Here is a 6,987-nt window from a genome sequence, read left to right as displayed (position 1 = left end):
AATCGGTTCTCGGAGAGGTGCGAAAATATTCAGAGACATTAATCGGTGCTTGCAATGCAAAGAACGTTTGGAAAGACTGTCTGGGACAGCCTTCCAATAATCAGGACCAACAAAAGGAGGAGGGAATGTCTTCCAGTAGAACAGTCCAGGTTGCTAATGGACAGCATCTTCCAACTATGGAGGGCTGAAAGAGAAAGAAGTACTGAGCTCTTACACATTGCTTGGAATTATGGACATTTCATAGCCCAAAGTTAGTGTCTGAGTGGGGCCTGTAAAGGTAAAGGTAAAGGGACCCCTGACCATTAGGTCCAGTCGTGGCCGACTCTGGGGTTGCGGCGCTCATCTTGCTTTATTGGCGGAGGGAGCTGGAGTACAGCTTCTGGGTCATGTGGCCAGCATGACTAAGCCGCTTCTGTGGAACCAGACCAGCGCACGGAAACGCCGTTTAACTTCCCACCGGAGTGGTACCTATTTATCTACTTGCACTTTGACGTGCTTTTGAACTGCTAGGTTGGCAGGAGCAGGGACCAAGTGACAGGAGCTCACCGCGTCGCGGGGATTTGAACCGCCGACCTTCTGATCGGCAAGTCCTAGGCTCTGTGGTTTAACCCACAGCGGCACCCGTGTCCCTGAGTGGGGTTTGTAGACCTCAGCAACATATTCTCAGTCGATGATCTGTTATGGTAGATGTTTGACCATGTGGCTATTGGAAGTGAGCACCTAGCGAGCTAAGCCCCAGTATGGTGTAGTGCAGGGAAGAGGAACCTGTGGCCTTCAGATACTGGGACTTTGGTTCTCACTGTCCCTAACCATCAACCTATCAACCTTGGCTGCTGGTACTGACTGGAACTGGAATCCAACAACATATGGAGGTCCATACATTTGCCATCCCTGGTGTAGCAGATAGCATGCTGGAACTGGGTCTTGGAAAGGCCAGTGTTGAATTGATTGTGTAAATTTGAAACTCGCAGGGTATCTTTGGATGAGTCACTATTTCAGGAAATGCCTTCCATATCACGTTGGATAACGTTGAGTACCAGTCTCTGGAAATTGCGGGAGGGGAGAGTGCTGTATGGCTCAGGTCTTCCTTGAGGGTTTCCCATGGGCTTCTGGCTGGCCACTGTGGATTGGTGGACTCTACAGTGGTACCTCAGGTTTACAGACGCTTCAGGTTACAGAAGCTTCAGGTTACAGACTCCGTTAACCCAGAAATAGTACCTCGGGTTAAGAACTTTGCTTCAGGATGAGAACAGAAATTGCACAGCGGCAGCGGGAGGCCCCATTAGCTACAGTGGTGCTTCAGGTTAAGAACAGTTTCAGGTTAAGAACAGACCTAATTTTTTTAACCTGAGGTACTACTGTATTTGGCTGTTCTTGTGTTATGATTAAGTCAAAACCTTCATGGTAGGGTTGGGTTTTGAAGGGAGAAGGAAGGGTGGCACCACATAGGTGCCCCTGTGAGGACCTCGGGAGCAGGAAGGGAGAAAGGGAAAACATGTTTAAGAGAGTAGAAGATTTTAGAGCCGCTGGGAGCAGCTGAGTTGCAGAAGCAAAGGTCACAGGCAAGGCTTCTTCTCTGCTTTCCATTTGTTGTCCCTCCGGGTCTGCTTTTCTTTCGGATTGCTGAGAGTGAAGAGGCCAGTCTCTTCCATAAAACACTGGGCTTGTTGAAGCGCAGCAGTTACATAACAATGGCCTGTGCTCATTAAAGGACCCCACTTCTCCCCAAGTGCTTTCCCACTAAGGGGATCATCGACAGAAAGAAATGTCCTTCCCCAATACCACAGGATTTTTATTTTCTTCTGTTGCTTTTAGGTGAATCATTTTGCGATGTCAGCAACACCTGGCCTGAAACTACCGTCCTGTAGAGGAAAGATCAAACACCTTCCCCCTCTACCGGCAAGGAACGTGGTTATTAAAAGGTTTCTTGAGTATAGCTTGTCCCTGTCAGAAATCGAAGGTCATAAAAGAGAGAAGCCAGGGTTTATTTACTTCCACCCTGCTGCTCTAATTAAAGGGTCAGTAGCAACCCAAGCGCTCCGGCCCCATTTGCCTCTCTCTATAAACCTTCACAATTTATTCTGAAAAGTGAGCGGAATGGACACAACATCCTTTAGCTAGATCAAAGACTTTGAAAGATCAGCAAATTTGCCCACTGTTATTTGCCCTCCTTCTCTCTGCTTCTCTTGGGAAAGAATATTTTACAATTAGATTAAGTAGCTGCATTTAAATAATAACCAAACACCTGACCTGAACAGAGGGGAAGGGCAGGAAGTGATTGCCCCCCCCCAGCAGCAATGTGCACTACAGCAAGAGTTTATTAATCATATTTCTTTTTAAAAGCTTGATGTAATTTTTAGTGTAAGTCTTTTTGAAAAGCAGCAGCAGCAGTACGACCACCAGCAACACTGTAGTTGTTCAAAACAGGAAGACTTGATTACCAACAGAGCTGAAGGAAAGCTATGTGCCGTTTCACCACAAATGTTTTTGGAACTCCTTGCAAAGGCACCATTCATTTAAAATGCCCTTATTTGTCCACACTGTCAGTTGCCTTCAATGACTTCATAACATAACCAAATCTGAGTGGTTATCATAGAATCATAGAATCATAGAGTTGGAAGAGACCACAAGGGCCATCGAGTCCAACCCCCTGCCAAGCAGGAAACACCATCAGAGCACTCCTGACGGTTGTCAAGCCTCTGCTTAAAGACCTCCAAAGTAGGAGACTCCACCACACTCCTTGGCAGCAAATTCCACTGTCAAACAGCTCTTACTGTCAGGAAGTTCTTCCTAATGTTTAGGTGGAATCTTCTTTCTTGTAGTTTGGATCCATTGCTCCGTGTCCGCTTCTCTGGAGCAGCAGAAAACAACCTTTCTCCCTCCTCTATGTGACATCCTTTTATATATTTGAACATGGCTATCATATCAGCCCTTAACCTCCTCTTCTCCAGGCTAAACATGCCCAGCTCCCTTAGCCGTTCCTCATAAGGCATCGTTTCCAGGCCTTTGACCATTTTGGTTGCCCTCCTCTGGACACGTTCCAGTTTGTCAGTGTCCTTCTTGAATTGTGGTGCCCAGAACTGGACACAGTACTCCAGGTGAGGCCTGACCAGAGCAGAATACAGTGGCGCTATTACTTCCCTTGATCTAGATGCTATACTCCTATTGATGCAGCCCAGAATTGCATTGGCTTTTTTAGGTTGTATCAATCCACAAGGTATTTTTTTTTATATTTGATTGATATTTAATGACCTCATCATCACATTGTGACATCCTACTCACTCTGGGCAGCTGATTGCTATGAGAAGCACCTGACATTAAACCAGTTTTCTGTAGCAAACACAGAACAGGTAGATATGATAAGTAAAGGTTTATGAACACCTGATTAGGAACCCTGGCATAATCAGGTTACCAGATCTATAATAAAAAATAGTAATAATAAATTATTATCTATATCCTGCCCATCTGGCTGGGTTTCCCCAGCCACTCTGGGTGGCTCCCAACAGAATATTAAAAACAGGATAAAACATTAGATATTAAAAAATTCCCCAAACAGAGCTGTCTTCAGATGTCTTCTAAAAGTCAGATAGTTGTTTATTTCCTTGACATCTGATGGGAGGGCATTCCACAGGACAGACACCACCACCGAGAAGGCCCTATGAATAAAATGTGTATACCTATTCATGTGACATACATTATGTATTTGTTAGGGAAAACACCAGTGTTCTATGCAGCAAGCATAAAGTCTGGAGCTGTTCATAATGCTTCTTGATTGGCAAGATTTCCTAAAAATGAACGAAAAACGCAGCTGGTAGAAATAGCAAATGGTGCCAAATAGCATTGCAAACAGTCAAACAATGTATCCCCCAACCCAACGAAACATTTATAAACCCCACCCCTGCAAACCACTGGTTAACATCTGATGTGGCCGTAGTTATCAAGCAAAAGCATATTATATGTTATTTGGATTGGAGTATTCATAGGTATCCAAATCACCTTTATATCAACAAAAGAGTTCAACCGTTGACACTCTTACGTTTAACAATATGTGTTGTGGTGGCCAGCCAGGGGGCGAGCTCCAAAACCTTTTGGACTATCATGCAAAAAAAGAGCAACACCTTTTTGGGGGTCTGGATTTTTACCTCTGGAAATATCGCAGCCTAGCATAAATGATATTCATTAGTGTTCAGTTTACCAATAAAATATTTCCTCTTTAATTTTTCTGGGCACACATCTCTTAAGGCCTCTTGCTCATGCACTGCTAAAATGGACAATCGCCTTTCAGTTCACAGCCAGGTGACTTTCCCTCAAAGAATTCTGGCAACAATTCCCAGAGTCCCCTGGGAAAAGCTACTCTGAGAACTATGGGTCTGTGATGCGAATTGAGGTTGCCTAACAACTCTCAGCACCCTTACACTACAGCACTCGGAAAAGCCATGACTCTCTAAAGTGGTATTAAAGGTAAAGGGTAAAGGGACCCCTGACCATTAGGTCCAGTCGTGGCCGACTCTGGGGCTGCGGCGCTCATCTCGCTTTACTGGCCTAGGGAGCCGGCATACAACTTCCGGGTCATGTGGCCAGCATGACTAAGCCGCTTCTGGCGAATCAGAGCAGAGCACGGAAACGCCGTTTACCTTCCCGCTGGAGCGATACCTATTTATCTACTTGTACTGTGACGTGCTTTCGAACTGCTAGGTTGGCAGGAGCAGGGACCGAGCAACGGGAGCTCACCCCGTCGCAGGGATTCGAACCACCAACCTTCTGATCGGCAAGTCCTAGGCTCTGTGGTTTAACCCACAGCGCCACCTGCGTCCCAACACTCTGTGAGGTGAGTGCGGCTGAGAGACTTCAGAGACATGTGACTAGCCCAAGGTCACCCAGCAGCTGCATGTGGAGGAGTGGGGAAGCGAACCCAGTTCACCAGATTACAAGTCCACTGTTCTTAACCACTACACCACGCTGGCTCTCAAAGTGGTATTATACTACTTTAAATGCACAGTCCGGATGGGACTCAGAACTTTAGAATAAAGCCCATTTCATACACAGCATGTGCTCAGATGCACGTCTGATGATCAAACGCTCTGCAGAGTCAACCTCGCCGGAGCAACCCTTCCAGCAAAACGAAAAACCTGTGCCTTGTTAAACTGCTGACGCTCTGTCCTTTTAATTAAAAACAAGTTGGCATTTACAACCACACACAATCAAGAAATGGAAGATTTTACAACCTCTTTTTTTTTTTTTTTTAATCTCCCAACAAGTGGAGGAGGAAAAGACTGCCTGTTCTGCTTCACCCAGGAAGATCACCTGGAGGGAGGGCAAACACCAGCCCTGTGTGGGTTTTTATACGCAGCTGAGCATTCCCTTGCTTCCCTGGTTTTCTGTGAATTGCCGGACCTCCCGACCATGGGCATGTCTGAAGTATGGCTAATCACAGAATTGCCAGCCGATGAGCACCAGGCTTATGCAGGCTTCTGTATAATAAACCTGCACTCTAATAGCATGTTCCAGATCATTGTCTTCCATTTCTGCTCATTTTTGAGCTCCCTCCCCTCCCCCTCTATCTAACATGCATCAGCTTGTACAGGAATCACGCTTTGCCCCCATGATACCATCTGAATGGCAGATGGTAGGACTGAGCAGAAGTGAAAGGCCTGCATTCATTGGTTTTCTTTTGACGCGCTCTGGCTCTTCACGTTCCTGCTCAGAGGGTTGTGGATTCAAACCAGTTTCCACACAGTGCCAAAGTCTATCACGTTTTAGAACGTGTTCAATCTTGAGAGCCCAAGTCAGGTAGTTCTTACCATTCAGACGTTCCATCTGGGCAGTGTTGCCAAGATAAATAAACTGCACAGGTTGCTGAGCTGACATGGCTTCTGCTCCTTGCTGCACTGGGTCTGCTGCACGTGGCCTCACCACTGGACCTTCAGTCCCTTCGAGGTCCTCACCAACAGCACCCTGATTTTCCAGCTTTAGCAATTCGCCATCCATAAAACACTGGGCCCATAACCTGACGCGCAGCGTAAATTAATAATGCAGAGTTTTAAAGAATAAAAGCTTTACTGAGTTAAAACAAACTTCTTCATAAACAACATGGTTCCAAACAGTTTGACTGAGATTACATACTGACTCTGTTCATAGCTGAAACAGACAGACTCTGATGAAAAACTTACAGAGAGCACAAAGTGAAACTGGGTACTACATCACATGCCAGAGTGACTCAACAATTAGCAGTTAAGCCTGAATAACTTTAGTGGGCCCAAATGATTGTGCAGTCCCAGCACTTCCCAGCCTGCTTTGCTGCTTCTGCTCTCATGTGTCTTTGTCACATGACATCTTTTGCCTTTTCGGTTATTTACTGGCAGTAGCATAGGAATAGGAGCCAACTCCTAGGGGCCAAGGTCCTTTCGCCCCCACAGTAAAATATTTGAGGGGCCCAACTGGCCAGAACCCCCCCAAAGTCAATGGGCATTGCCTTTCACCACATCTTGTGACCGATTATGTGGGGCGGGGAGATCTTGTGATGAAGGGGCGGTATATAAACCAAACCCCAAACCCCAACCTCAAACCAAACCCAAACCCAAACCAAGAGACTGCTGGATTGTGGCAGTGGCCCATCAGCTCCAACATCCTGCTCCCACAAGTAGTCACCCATAATACTGTGGAAAGCCTGTAAGCATGACATGAGCGCAACTGGACTCTTTCATTCATTCCCTAAACAGAGCTTCCTTCAGATGTCTTCTAAAAGTCAGATAGTTGCTTATTTCCTTGACATCTGATGGGAGGGTGTTCCACAGGGCGGGTGCCACTACCAAGAAGGCCCTCTGCCTGGTTCCCTGTAACCGCACTTCTCACAGTGAGGGAACCGTCAAAAGACCCTCGGAGCTGGACTTCAGTGTCTGGGCTGAACAATGGGGGTGGAGACGCTCCTTGGTATAGTCAGGTATAGCTTCTTCAGGTAAGCAAGACATGAGTGCAACAGGACTCTCC

Source organism: Podarcis vaucheri (genome assembly GCF_965113315.1).
Source record: "Podarcis vaucheri genome assembly, chromosome: 1".
NCBI classification, from domain to species: domain Eukaryota; kingdom Metazoa; phylum Chordata; class Lepidosauria; order Squamata; family Lacertidae; genus Podarcis; species Podarcis vaucheri.
Note: the sequence above shows the minus strand (reverse complement) of the source record.